The sequence below is a fragment of the Alosa sapidissima genome, chromosome 3, assembly GCF_018492685.1.
Source record: "Alosa sapidissima isolate fAloSap1 chromosome 3, fAloSap1.pri, whole genome shotgun sequence".
NCBI lineage: Eukaryota > Metazoa > Chordata > Actinopteri > Clupeiformes > Clupeidae > Alosa > Alosa sapidissima.
In genome coordinates this window covers 737807-753094 of record NC_055959.1, presented here as the reverse complement: position 1 = coordinate 753094, position 15288 = coordinate 737807, and the positions used below count along the sequence as shown (strand labels likewise).

The following is a 15288-nucleotide window of genomic DNA, read 5'->3' as shown; positions in this document are numbered from 1 at the left end:
TGGATGGTGTCCAAGAGATTTCCCAGAGTGCAACTGCCACCAGACTCTTTGGAGAGAGGATAGTTGACAGGCCAGCTTGAACTTTGGATTTGTAGGCTTTGCCAGTTAGTATGACATTTGCAAGACCCATTGGTTTAGCATTTTTAGTTAAGATGGTAATGACTGTTAAGTTGTTTTATGTAATCATGGGCATTGATATTATTTGTGACCAGAACTGTTTTTGCAGTTTCAGTAACTTTATAAATTGTTGTGAAAGGAAGGTGCTCATGATTAAGCACTCATTGTTCATTCCCAACATTCTAATTTCTTAAAAATACAAGAGGTGTTTTTTTGACATTATTATATTGCAGGTTAGGCTTAAGTCACAAAGTGTCAAAGATAGCTTATTTTACTGATAAAATATGAACTACTGTCAATAGGTTCGACATCTTTCTGTGTGTATCCTAAATACTAGCTTTGTTATTCATTGAAGCTAATCAATGATTCATCAGAGGAAAAAAAGAATTGGCTAGATGTTATGGCATAAACATTAACATTGAGCCATGACATTGAGGCAGGAGGGAGATGACACTTAATGTTTAAGAGAGACAAAAATGTGCACACATGCCGATTCTTTCTTTCATGGGATATATCTTTAGCCTGGTTTCACCACTTTGTGAAGAGAGTATTGGTACTCTCCACTGGGACATGTTTACAACCCTATAGCATCGTAATCGATGTAGACTTTGCATTAACTTTGAAGTCAGTGGTCCAGCCTAACCAATCACATTGATCAGGGATTCCTAACGTTACTCCATACTTCAACTTTACAATCTGAAAACGAACAGCATCAGTCAGACAACAATGTATCAACTGCAATACAGCGTTATGACATTATAAAGATACAGCTGTGCCCCGGTTTACGCAAGTCATCATCATAACTGCCCTTGGAAATTTTTCAGCCGGTTAGATGCAATCAATTGGACTAATTTAACAGGGAATTTTCTTTTTTTGTCTTGTATGTCTTGGTGTCACGGGGACGCTGTTGATTACCCCCCGTCCGTCCGTCCGGCATTTTCTGTCTTGTGTCAATGTCTTGTGTGTGGAGCACTTTGGGGCTTACACAAATGCACTAAATAAAAGTTACTTACTTACTTATTGTAACACTTCCATTTATTACCCATTTCGTCCAAAATAATACTTCAAAATAACATTTGATAAATGATTTTTCAGTAACCATAGGTGTGTAGATTTCAACAAAATCTGGTTTGGTTCTTACCGGGGCTTTTACTGCCTGAAATATCCGATTTTGTTCACTGCGCTCGGAGGTTAGGGCTGGCCTGGTGGGTCGTCTACTTCCACCCTTTCAACGGCACATGAACGGTTAGACTGAGAATTCTCGTTGCTACCTCAAAACTCCACTGGAGCTCCAAGCGGATTTGGACATGCAGCCTTGGAAGACTGTTTATAGCTCTTCTACTCACCGTAAAATGTAATTTTTGGTACATAGCTAATTTAGATACACTTATGGGTTGGGTGCTTGCGTTTCTTTAGGAATCCGCCATCTTGGTTTGCATAGAAAAGAATAGTAAGTGACACATACACGTAAGAGGACGGAAACACAGGGCTGGTGGTAATAGGGGGCGATCCGATAATTACCACAGCTTCACACTTAATTGACGTCAGTGAACGTAACATTCTAACATAACATTCTAAGGATATCACACCCCACATTACAGTATAACTGTCAAGCATTACATCGGATAGAATGTAAGTATTTCACAGCTTGTAAACATTTTCACAAAACATTTCTTTTCAATACAACATTTCATTTTAAATATCTGGGGACTTTTATAGATAGCAAATTGACATTTAGGGAAAACACTGAGTTTATTTTTAAAAAGTGCTCCCAGCGCCTTTACATAATTCGGAGGCTTAATAACTTTGGTGTCAATAAGGACTGAAAGTAATTATGGTGAATAATTACTTAATATTAATCTTAGACTGGCAAACTTCAGGAAAACTCAGGAATCAGGTTTATTCTGTTACAAGCAGAGAGGGTAAAAAATGGTCTATGTAGGCTAGGCCATGGCACAGAGGCCATGGCCTCTGTTGGATCAACCTCTCCCTCTCTTCTTCAGTTCTCCATCTAGTTCTTACAATGCAAGTTAATCACTTTTGTATGGGTTAAACAAAGGAAGAATTTGGTGGCAAAACAATCCCACTTGGTTGGTTCTCCACTTGGCATCAGACACACCTACTCACACCTACTTCACACCTACCCATTCTTATCTGAAGAGCATGAGGAGAGATATCTTATATATCAGAAATATCACTTATAGAATATTCCAAACATTCTCACAATCAAATCATTACAATCCTTGTACTGAGACTATTACAATGATACAAAACATGGATATATTTACATTTCATGACACATGGATACATTATAGCAAGGTAACATCCTTTGTCTTGTGGATCTGATAGCCCTTGGAACCAGTACATTAGCATTTCATTGGGGGAGGGGAGGATGTCTTTGTTTAATGCCAAGAGGGGCCACATGGCAACTAGTCTTGAAATTAAATTATTATTAATTGTAACCATAAAATTATTGCTATCAGGACATCCACGCAAAGCAGCAGGCCCAGACAACATACCAGGACGAGTGTTGAAGGACTGTGCAGAAGAGCTGAAGGATGTTTTTACAGACATTTTCAACACCTCTCTGGAGCAAGCAGTCATCCCATCATTTTTCAAAACTGCCACCATCATACCCGTGCCAAAGAAATCATCACCATCATGCTTCAATGACTACCGTCCTGTAGCACTCACGCCCATAATCATGAAGTGCTTCGAACGGCTAGTCATGTCACACATCAAAGCCACCCTACCCCCCACCCTGGACCCCTTCCAGTTTGCATACCGAGCCAAACGATCCACGGAGGATGCAATCTGCTCTGCCCTCCATCCAGCCCTCACCCACTTAGACAATAAAGACTCATATGTGAGAATGCTGTTCATAGACTTCAGTTCAGCATTCAATACCATAATACCACAACAACTCATCAGCAAACTGGACAAGCTAGGATTCAGTGGGGGTGCACATCAGCGACGACCTCTCCTGGACCACCAACACAGCATCACTGGCGAAGAAAGCCCAGCAGCGCCTCTACTTCTTGCGCAAATTGAAGAAGGCAAGTGCCACGCCTCCTGTCATGACTACATTCTACAGAGGGACCATCGAGAGCATCGTCTCCAGCAGCATCACAGTGTGGGGCGGAAGCTGCACAGATCAGAACAGGAAGACCCTCCAGCGCACTGTTAACACAGCTAAGAGGATCATTGGAGCACCACTCCCCTCCCTGCAGGACATTTACACCACCCGCCTCACCCGCAAAGCACTAATGATTGTCAAGGATACAACCCACCCTGCACACGAACTGTTCAGCCTCCTGCCCTCTGGAAAGCGGTACAGGAGCCTCCGCTCCCGCACCACCAGACTGGCAAGTAGCTTCATCCACCAAGCAATCAGGATGCTGAACACTCTACCCACTCTCCCATCACTGACAGCCCCCCCCACCCACCAGCCAACCAGGAACCTAGGAAACTAGGATCCTGTCTACCAAACCCCCCCAGTTACTTCATGTAACTGTTAAGACTATAGAAATATACAACACAACTACCTCTATTTTTTTTTAATATATGTCCTATATTTCTATTTTGATACATACATGTTCTATATTTCAGTCTTGCACTTTAATTTAATGTTTATTGTCTATGGCTATGTCCATAGTATGTCTATGTCTGTATTTAAAGCATGTCTATGTCTGCATGGGAAAGTAAGAAACGAAATTTCAATTCTTTGTATGACCAGTGCATGTAAAGAAATTGACAATAAAAGCCGACTTGACTTGACTTGATCCTCCAAATAGTGTATAAAAACCTAGTTGAGAACATTTTGTCCTTTAATATGATTATGTGGTATGGTAACCTAAATGCCAATTGGAGAAGCAAGCTTCAGAAAATAGTGAACATGGCCTCAAAGATTATAGGGAAGCCACAAAAGCAACTGAGCATTATCTACGAAGAGAACACCTTAAGTAAAGTCAGAAAGATCACCAGTGACCCCTCCCATCCATTATACAGTGAATTTGAGCTTCTCCCCTCAGGCAGGCGCTATAGGGTGCCTAACGCCAGTAAGAATATTTTTAGAAATTCTTTTGTCCCCAATGGTATCAGGGCAATAAACAGTGCAGGGACTCTTACTGGAAGTACTTCAGTTATTTTTTAAATCATTTATTTATTATATTTATTAGCTAGCTTAGCATGCATGGGTTGCCTAGGCCTACTTATTTATTGACTGGTATTTATTGACTGGCCAGGCTTGTCTGTATTTTATATGATATGCAGTGCTTATGAAACTGAATGTGTGGTGCTTGTCTGTCCTGTGTGCTGTATGGTGAAACTAAAGACGAATTTCCATTTTGTGGATAATAAAGTTTTTCGTATTCGTATAGGCCTAGGTAGGAATTAGGAAAGTATGTGAGAAGTGAGATCAAATGTACTTTTTTTTATTCTTTCCACCATTTAAGCAAAAAAATAATTGCTTCTTCGGTATGGAAAACGTGCCATTTTAATTGGTTGTCAATTCACTGTGACTCCTGTGTATCGTACCAATGACAGCAAGACTGTGCTGTTGTGAATCCAGTGGGAAATAGATGTCGCTATCGTTTATTTTTATGTGTGTATGTCTATGTGATAGAATTATTATTTGATGCAAATAGTTCTAACTGGCTCAGCCAAAGTTTATCAGATGACGGCTTAATTTGGCTTACAAAATTATTGGCTGGCTGCGGCATATACATTTTAGAGGAACTCATATTTTACTTTGCACTGATGCATCATCTGGTGCAGGAAATCCTTCCTTGGGCTCAGGTTCAGCTGTTGTTACTATGCGCCTCACACCTGCCCAGTGTTATGAATTATGGCACAGACCTCTTATCAAGAGGCGGCCTGTCCGCCACAGAGTGGAGAATTCACCCACAGGTGATTCAGCAGACCATATGGGAAAGATTGGGGTGTCCCGGGTAGATCTATTTGTGTCAAGAGAGAGTCTCATTGTCAGCTGTGGTTCTCGATAATGACGGGTGACCCTCAGCTAGGGGCAGACGATACGGCCAGTGACTCATGGCCCCAGTCGCTGCTTTATGCATTTCCCTGTCACTGTCCTCCAGTCTGTGCTGAACAGGATTCGGACGGAGAAGCACTCAGTAATCCTGGTAGACCCCTGGTGACCAACACAACTGTGGCTTGTAAACTTGATTTTTCTGTTACACGGGGAACCGTGGACTCTCCCCCCGTGCAAGGACTTGCTTTCGCAGGTGAAAGGGACAGTGTGGCACCCGTGCACTGGCAGCTGGTGAATTATAGGGAACATCTCTTGACTCAAGGCCGGTCTCAGTCATAGAAACTAGATAGAGTTCCAGATTGCCCTCCTCTAGGTCTCTCTATACTCTAAAATGATTTGTTTATACACTAATGAACGCACAGACTGATGCTAATTTAATGACTGGCCAAACACATTTCTCTAATTTAATGCCACACCATGCTACATGCAAACACCGGTAGCTCAATGCATACACAAGGAACTTCTCAGTACATGAATTCCTTAAAGTCACACCATTTCCACGTTGCACTGCTCAGGCAAGTCAAAGAAATAGGATTCAAGGTCAAGTAGACAACTACATTGCCACTGGGTCAATTGTTGCAGAGGAACAGCTGGAAGTGAGGAAGGAGGAGGAAGAGAGGGACACAGAGGGAATCCTGAGAAACCAACCCAGTAGCAGCACGCCAGTCAAACCAAAGGGCCAGAAGCCTTAAGACCCCAGCACGAAGAAGCAAGATCAAGTGGCCGAAGTCCAATGAAACGGAGAACTCGACAGCGACCAGCACCCCCAGCGACCAGCAGCACACCTTAATCTTTTGCTCATTTCTCCTCTCCTTCCTACCTAATGGCTTTGACCCTCTTTGTTTATTTGGCACACGAATCAAATTACCTATCCCTCAACACTATCAACCAATTGCAAAGACGAAAATAATTTATTTTGGTGCGCAGATTCGTTTTGTATTTTTTTTTTTTTAAATTTTACACAATCCAGAAATATAACATGTAGCCTATGTAAAATTATAGCCCTGTATACACAATGTTATGAATAAAATGTGACTGACTTTGGGCCCTATCATGACATTCTAAAGTGCATCGTCACTCGTCAAAAGTCTATTCAAATTTAGTAGGATGTCCAGTTCACATTGGGAGGGGTTTCGTTATCAAACGTGGAGCGCATGGCGCAACAAGGTGTTCCTAGGTTTTTTAATCAGTCATATGGGTGTGTTTGGGGCGTAACATCATTTTAAACCAATGAGAATGACATCTGTCATTCCCTTGTCATTGTCATTCGCAACGCGCGATATGTCAAATAAATGCATCGGTATTTTGGCATTCAACGGCGCATTTGAAAACCTAGCATAGCCATCACGCATTTGCACTCGTCTATTATTTGAACTCATTGGCAAAGTGAAACTAACTTCACCAAGGAGTCAGTCAACGACAAGACAGTTATAAGCAGTTACTTTCACTATTGACTGACAATGGGTTACCACCGAAAACATAGGCTGGAAAAAGCAACACTTACCCTAATGTTGCTCAAATAACTGAATAAAACAACATTTATCCTGCAGAGGAGTTGCTTATATCTCGTGACAGTGCGTCTTCAGCTGTGCTCCATAAGTGTCTCTCGCCTCTCCCCTAATCACTTTTAACCGTCATTACCAATTTGCAAATGATGGTGAATAAACTACTCATCATGAGATGTACAGTATTTCGTAATATATTTATTCTAATTATGTTTCCCATTGTAATCGTGCAATTTGTAATGCTTTGCATGGACGTGCGCTGGTGTGCGTTCATGAATGATAGAAGGATGGTGCGTGCACCTGCCAATATGACTGTTGACATGCGCTCTTAAAATAGCATATGAACAACTCGCCATTGACTTCTGACCAGGTTTAGGTGGTGTATGATAGTGATTTTTAGACAACGCGCCAGGCCCCTCCCTAGGTTGTTAATTGCCACACCCCTGGGCGCGATGTTTAAAAAATAAAGGTGCAAAATACCGAATTCAACTTTGCGCGGGTGAAAAACGAACTTTACGCCATGCGCAGGTGCCCAAAATACAGCCCATTAGCCTACTAATTGCATTAGTTGTGAGCTATTCCCTGCTCCGCACATGACATCTGACAAATACTCTTTTCTCAAATACATAAAAAAAATTCTGTGAGCGCTCGTGATGCCCTCGACAAGATGCCACCTTGTAAGGTCACCTTGTAAGCTGCTGAACCGAGGGTCGGAGTGGAGAATGGTGGTGGGTCTGCACAGGTGACTCCATATGCATCTTCAAATTAGAGTAGCGGCCAAGTTGCACAAGGAGTTACAGAGTGTACCTGTTTGCTTTATGACTTGTGGCAGTGCCCAAGATCAGATGACAATACATGATTTGGATAACGTAGGCTAAAATATAAATATAGATAAAGGTAGACCTAAAGCAAACAATAAAGAATAATATTAAGCCTGGCCACTGGACTTTCTTAAAAGAAACAATCGCAAAGATATAATACCTTGAATCACAACGTGCAGAATGAATGAAGAATGACAGCAAAAACATAGCCTATCCTAAAAGAAACGTTAGGCCTACATCATGACATATCACGCTTATAATTTAGTCCGCTGTAGGCTACATCAGCATGATATGACCCTGGCTCATATTGGAAACGTACTTTACCATAACACAGGCTAAAAAGATTATGATGTAGAGGTCTTTCCTTCATAAGGTAGCCTACTATTTTCTACTACCAAAGTAAACCTACTAAATTTACCAGATTACCTACTACATTACTGCAAGCAGAAAGAATGAAAGCAAGCAGAGGACCATGGACATGGATGCATACAATCTCTTTCCAGAAAGCGCTGCTTAAAAAAACATTATTAGTTAAGCTATTCGAACTGACAGGGCAAAAACATAGGCTAGTTATCAGATGGCATAGACTAGGCCTATACAATATATATTTTTAGATACAGCTAAGTTAGGCCATTGATTGCATTAAAGCATATGCTAATGATATTAATGAGGGGTTGTTTACAAGGTGGAGACCTAAAACCACCCGGCTGCGCACAAGTTGACGTTCATTTGTGATTTATAATTGGCACATATGGAAGAGTGGTGTACGAACGTTTTTTGTGCGTACATTCGTTTTCTCTGAATCACATGTATGATCATTTCAGAAATTATCTAAGATCAAATGAAGGAGGGTTTCTACGCAACATTTTTATAAATGAGGCCCCTGGGGCTGCATGGAGCCAGACTATACAAAGCAACCAGAGAGCTATCAGAGGAGGTGCAATCTTCTGGCTGAGAAGGCGAAACAAGGAGTAGGGAGCAAACACTAACTGAAGGTTAGCTGCAAGGGGTGATGGCCCTGTTCACTGTCCCACCAAAGAGGGTATCGGCAGAGGTGCGGCAGACCGAGTGCAGAGGAGGAGAACATATACCTGTATAACAAATTTGCTAAAATACAAATGTGTTTGTCAACTTAATGATTCCCAACAGCATGCTGTTCAAACCCTAGGTTTAGTACTGTACGATACCAGATGTACCAAGAAAACAGTATACAAACATATAAATTAACAATATATACATTAAATGAAATACAATTCCTATATCATACATGATTTGAAGATGTATTTACAATATGTATCTCTACAATAACAAATTGTGAGCAACGTGCTTTTGTTAGAAATATTTATTACTTTATGAGATTTTCCTTTTACTCAAAATAAATTTGCTTCCCTTCAAGGTTGGATTTTTCCTATAATTTTTCATTGTGAGATTACAATAAATCACCAACAGATTATTTTTTATACTGGTTTTTAGTCAACTTTAGCAGAGATGCCAATAATTCTGGAGGGTACTGTATATGATCACATATGTTGGGTATTTCATTTTGCGTTTATCGAGGTCACCAAGTACTGTTGGTAAAAAAAGAGGTGCTACCTTGCTCGGGTTCCTGAAGCTTAGAGCTATCTTTTAAAAACTCTGTGTCTATTTTTCAAAACTCCACACACAAAACCCACAATTGCTCACACAAAATGCAAAATACCTCAAATTTCCAGCAAAATGACACACAACATTCAAAATGTCGCATACACATCTTTAAACCAAACATTCGCCACTTTTTCATAATATGACATTTTGGATACATCATGTACACACTGTTGCTCAAAACCTAAAGCTCTTCTGTCTTAGACTATTTCCATACAAGACTGAAAGTTACGGTATCTACAAAGAGAAGTTGAAATACACAGTAAAAATGCAAGTAATATTGAAACCAAAAATAGTAATTTTTCCCAAATAATTTGATGTAGCGAAACAGTATTTTACAGCTAACAAGAAAAAAAGCAAAGCAAAATACAATGACCACCAGATGTACATGGAGTTTTGAAAACACTGATTTTGCCTAAGACGGAAATGACTTACTACTATCAAATGGCTTTGCTTTTTACAAAGACAAGTGTGTGTGTGTGTGTGTGTGCATGCGTGTGGGGGTCATGTACAGTGTGTATTCATAGGCCTATATACCCTTTCAACTGCAGAAACAAAGAATCCTAAGCGTTCCTAAGGCATTTCTGGAGGCACAGGAAAATGTATTGAGCTAATGGTAACATGGGGACAAACAAGTAAAAAGACAAGTTTTACATAAAATCAACTTTTTGTAGAACATTACTGTAAGCTAAAGTCCAATTACTGTAATTTTCCTTTAAAAGTATCTGCATTGGTTCTGAATATTTCAACCGGAAATCCTCTAGGAGCAGATTGAAAGGGCCTATACCTATATAGAGTATATAGGTATATTCATAGGCTAAGGCAATGATTGGATGATGTTCAGTAAAGTAAAGAGTGTTTACACATGTGAAGAGAGAGAGTGAAGCACTGGTGATTTAGTGTGGCATTTTGATGGGTTGTGTTTGAAAAACCAAATCAAGTTACTTCCTGTTAAATTTTTGTGTTAGGTAGAAAATTGTATGTGGTGTTTTGCAAAATGTGTTTTAGTAAATTGAAAACTGAGTCAATCACTGAGAATAAGATTATGATGTTTGGAAGACATGTTTAGAAAATTGTGTGACAAGCAAAGATTTAGTGTGTAAGCAGTTGAAAAAAACTGACTGTAAATATAGGCATTTTCAACAAAGTACCTAGTTGTCATAGACATTCTCTGACTTACAAATGTCAAAATACTTTCTTTTTATTTAAATTTAGTGTATTCTCTTCTCTTTCCAATGTTGAAAACTGACAAGAGGGTTTAGCCTGTGTGACTTTATTTTCATACCATAGTGAAAAAGAAAGTCATGAAATACTTCTGAAAGTTCACAGGCACTCACTTAACTTTAATAAATTGAAATTAACACTTATCACTTAACTTAAATAAATTGAAATTAGATAGGAAAATGCTTCTGTTAGGTCTTGTATATAAGATTTTTCAGGGGCCAATAATTGTGAGCAACATGTTTTAGTTAAAAATATTTATTTCTTTATGAGAAATATATATATATATATATCCAGCCCTTACCTGCCATATACCATAAAAGATCATTGTTCCGAATTATATGGTACACAATGCTAGTGTAATGGTAGCCAGCTGGTATGCCTAAAGACACGAGCAGAAACATACCTATGTTCCCAGGGTCCATGATCCCCAGTTACAATTTCTGCTAAGACACAGGGGCTGAATCTCAATAACTTTGTGAGGGCTTAGGGTGGTCCCATTGTGAAGTGCATGAGGGCTCACTCGCACCCTTTCTGTGCCTTTTCCATAATTTGGAATTTATGCAGACTTTACTGCAGGGAATTACCAACAATTCGCCTTATTCACCCGGTGGCCAGAACGAGGCTAAAGGGTACACTTGCCATTACACCTCAGTGCGGCAGATGGTGGTGATGCACTCCGCTTGCAAACTGCCCAAAAAAAGCTCACGGAAAAAGAAGAAGGGTTCACTGGCCTGTTATTCTTCTTCTTCAGTGAGTTTTTTTTGGCAGTTTGCAAACAGAGTGCATTACCTCCACCATCTGCTGGACTAAAATTTGTCTTATGCAGACTGATAGGAAGGATCTTATTATTAGGGATTTGATATGAAAACACAGTCAAAGAAACACGAAGATAATCCTGGGAACATAGGACCCCTTTTCATGTTCCCATTATCTACCATGTTAATCTGGGAAACATAAGACCCTGGGAGCATAGGACCTTGGGAACACAGGACCCTGGAAACATAGGGATGACCCCTGAGAGAGCTAGCAACCTGGGATTTTAGCTTGAATGCTAGGTTCTGCAGTTTGCGGCCTCAAGTCTGGGTGAGTGCAGGGCAATGCAATGCAGGTTACATTGGTGCAGTGACCCAGATTGTGAGTGAGGTTTAGGGTGGTGAATCTAACATTAGCCAACTGGTATAACTCAGAGACGTGCTAGTGAGAGAGCTAGCAGCCTGGTGTCATGAGCTCTCTCTCTGCCTGGTACACATGCTGATTGAAGTCTGATGACCTCCACCTGTTCCTGCTCTGCTCTGCCTCACCCTCGTTACCTACCAGCTGCACTGCATTCACCACTCATCATGCCCTCTATATAAAGCCTTGCTTTTCAGTCCACACTTGTCAGATCGTCTGCAACCAGCACCAGTTACCTGCCTGTTTATTGAAAACGCCTCTGACTCTTTGCCTGTGATCCCGGACCCGCTCGACTACTTCTGTGTTCTCCAGCCCCGGTAATCTTGACCTGCCTTCCGTCCCTCTTCTACGAATACCGCCTAGTCCTTGACTGTACTGCTGCTTCGTTTCAATTGCTGTTGTGTGTGTGTTTCCCCCAGGACTTCCCGGATCATCCAGCTCCTGCCTTCGCTGTTCGGCTACTGGGGGAACACACACACGCAGACTCTAGGAACTCCTGTACCCCCCCCGGAACCCCTGAAACCCCCAACCCTTAAATAAACTTTTGAACGTGACGCAATTGTGGTCCTCGTCCTGTTTGGTGTCTGACAGTACGATCTGAACAAACATGGACCCAGCGCACGGTCGAACCAGCATGGAAACCGACGAACCAGAACCACCCACCGCCATGCAACGCCTGGAAGAGACAGAGAGAGAGGTAAACCGCAACACTGCTGACATTGCCTCCCTACTTCAAGCCGGCTTGAGCCAGCGTCAGCAGTTCCAGCAGCAACAGCAACAACTTGCAATGATCATTCAACTCCTCACCAACCTTTCTCCTCTGCCTGCTCCCACCGGCCCAGCCCCAGCCCGCCTGCTCACCGGCCCAGCACCCGAGTCTCCTGCCCAGTCCACTGCTACCGTGGCTGCCGGAGCCCCAGAACCCAGGATCGGCAATCCAGAGCGGTTCAGCGGCGACCCAACCCAGGTACGGGCGTTCCTGACGAGCTGCCGTGTCCAGTTTACCCTGCAACCCAGGACTTTTGCCACTGAAGGGGCGAGGGTCGGTTACGTGATCACTCACCTGACGGGCCGAGCTCGACTCTGGGGAACGGCGGAGTTCGAGCGCCAGACCCCAGCATGTGCAACCTTCAACCTATTCGCAGAGGAGATGCTCAAGGTATTCGATTTGGAATCCACAATAGCCGAGGCATCTCGGATCCTGATGAGTATTCGCCAAGGCAGAAGGACTGTTGCGGATTACTCCATCGACTTTCGAACCGTGGCAAGTCGGAGCTCCTGGAACATGGAAGCATTGGTGGATGCTTTCCTCCACAGCCTGGCGGACTACATAAAGGACGAGCTGGTTTCCCATGATCAACCCCCCACTCTTGATGAAGCCATTGCTCTGGCTGTCCGCATCGACCGCAGGATCCAGGCCCGCCGTCATGAGAGAGGGCGCCAGAGTCCATCCACCAGCACACGGAGTGTCCCAACTGCCCTTCTGTCCGCACCTGCCACACCATCTAGCCAGCCGGACCAGTCTGAACCGATGGAGATCGGCCGCACCTCCCTAACCCCTGCAGAGCGCCAGCGACGCATCACCTCCAACTTGTGCCTGTACTGTGGTGGTGATGGTCATCGAGTCGCCACCTGTCCAGCAAAAGCCGGAGCTCACCAGATGTAGGAGGAATCCGGATGAGCTCAATGAACATTCAGCCCTCCATCAGCCGTAAACCCCTCATCCAAGTCTGTCTTCACCTGTCTGATTCCACCCACACCCTGGCAGCCCTGGTGGACTCTGGCGCAGAAGCAAACATTATTGACACAGGACTTGCTCGTCAGCTGGGCTTGGAAAGCCATCGCTTGTCCACTCCTGTTCCAGCCCGGGCCCTGGACGGTCACGCAATTGGCACAGTTACCAGCATCACAGCCCCCATCTCAATGATGGTGTCAGGAAACCACCGAGAGACCATCCGCTTCCACCTGCTCAGCTCTCCAGGCCAACCCCTAATCCTGGGCTACCCTTGGCTCCGTCTCCACAATCCTCACCTCGATTGGGCCTCCGGAACTGTGAAAGAGTGGGGAAATGCCTGCCACCTGACCTGTTTGCGTGCTGCCTCGCTGCCCCCCGGCTCAGTACCCCCCAGCATTGCCCACGACATTTCTAATGTCCCTGAATGTTACCATGGCCTCCGAGAGGTGTTCAACAAGACCAAAGCCACATCTCTGCCCCCACACCGTCCGTACGACTGTGCCATTGATCTCCTCCCTGGGACTGCTCCACCCAAAGGTCACCTCTACTCACTATCCCCTCCTGAAAGAAAAACTATGGAGGATTACATCAGGGACTCCCTGGCAGCTGGACTCATCCGCCCGTCTTCCTCTCCTGCTGGTGCCGGGTTCTTCTTTGTGGGAAAGAAAGATGGTTCTCTTCGCCCCTGCATTGATTATCGAGGTCTGAATGATGTCACAGTGAAGAACCGGTACCCTCTGCCTTTACTCACCTCTGCTTTTGAATTGCTCCAGGGATCCACTATTTTCACCAAACTGGACCTTAGAAATGCTTACCACCTAGTGCGAGTAAGGGAGGGTGACGAGTGGAAGACAGCATTCAACACCCACACCGGCCATTATGAGTACCTGGTAATGCCATTTGGCCTCACCAACGCCCCAGCGGTATTCCAGGCGCTGGTGAATGATGTGCTGCGGGACATGCTGAATAAATTCGTCTTCGTGTACCTGGACGACATCTTAATTTTCTCCAGAACTCTGTCCGAACACACCCGTCATGTCCAGCTGGTTCTTCGACGGCTCCTGGAGAACTCTCTCTATGTCAAGGCGGAGAAATGCGAGTTCCATGCTCAGACTGTGTCATTCCTGGGATACATCGTTGCTGAAGGCAATATCCAGATGGACCCCGCAAAGGTCTCGGCAGTTACCTCCTGGCCAGTTCCGGGGAATAGGAAGAAGCTGCAGCAATTCCTCGGTTTTGCCAATTTCTACCGGAAATTCATCCGGAACTACAGCTCCGTCGCCGCTCCCCTCACAGCTCTGACCAGCATCAAACACCCCTTTTCCTGGACCCCAGAGGCCAACACAGCCTTTCATACCCTCAAGGCCCGGTTCACCACTGCCCCCATCCTCCAGATGCCGGATTCAGACCGGCAGTTCGTTGTCGAGGTGGATGCCTCAGACGTGGGAGTCGGGGCCATACTCTCTCAACGGGCAGAGGAGGACAACAAGTTGCACCCCTGTGCATTTTTCTCTCGCCGGCTTTCACCTGCAGAGCGCAATTATGATGTTGGAAACCGTGAGCTGTTGGCTGTCAAGCTTGCCCTGGAGGAGTGGCGTCACTGGCTGGAGGGGTCCACAGTTCCGTTCCTGGTCTGGACCGATCACAAAAACCTCGAATACATCCGCAATGCCAAACGTCTTAACCCCAGACAGTCCCGCTGGGCCTTGTTTTTCACCAGATTCAACTTCACCCTGTCATACCGCCCAGGTTCTCGGAACACCAAGCCGGACGCTCTCTCCCGTCAGTTTCATAAGGAGGACGCCCCTTCCCAGGAACCTGCATCAATTCTGCCCGATCCCTGCGTCGTAGCTGCCCTGACCTGGGATATCGAGGAGGAAATTCAAGAGGCCCTCCGTGACCATCCCAGTCCCAGTGCATGCCCAGACGGTCGTCTCTTCGTCCCAGATAATTTGAGGTCCCGGGTCATACAGTGGGGACACAACTCCCGCCTTGCCTGCCACCCGGGCTCCGCCCGCACCT

The 15288-nt window shown here is 44.2% G+C and overlaps 1 long non-coding RNA gene across 1 annotated transcript; it reads right to left on the bottom strand.

Moving 5' to 3' along the window:
* Positions 1-719: 719 nt before the first annotated feature.
* LOC121705322 lies at positions 720-6676 on the bottom strand. Its single transcript, XR_006030762.1, has 4 exons — positions 6666-6676; positions 5561-5566; positions 3200-3205; positions 720-791 (listed from the first exon to the last, which is right to left on the bottom strand). It is a non-coding gene; the product is annotated as an uncharacterized LOC121705322 (long non-coding RNA).
* Positions 6677-15288: the final 8612 nt, after the last annotated feature.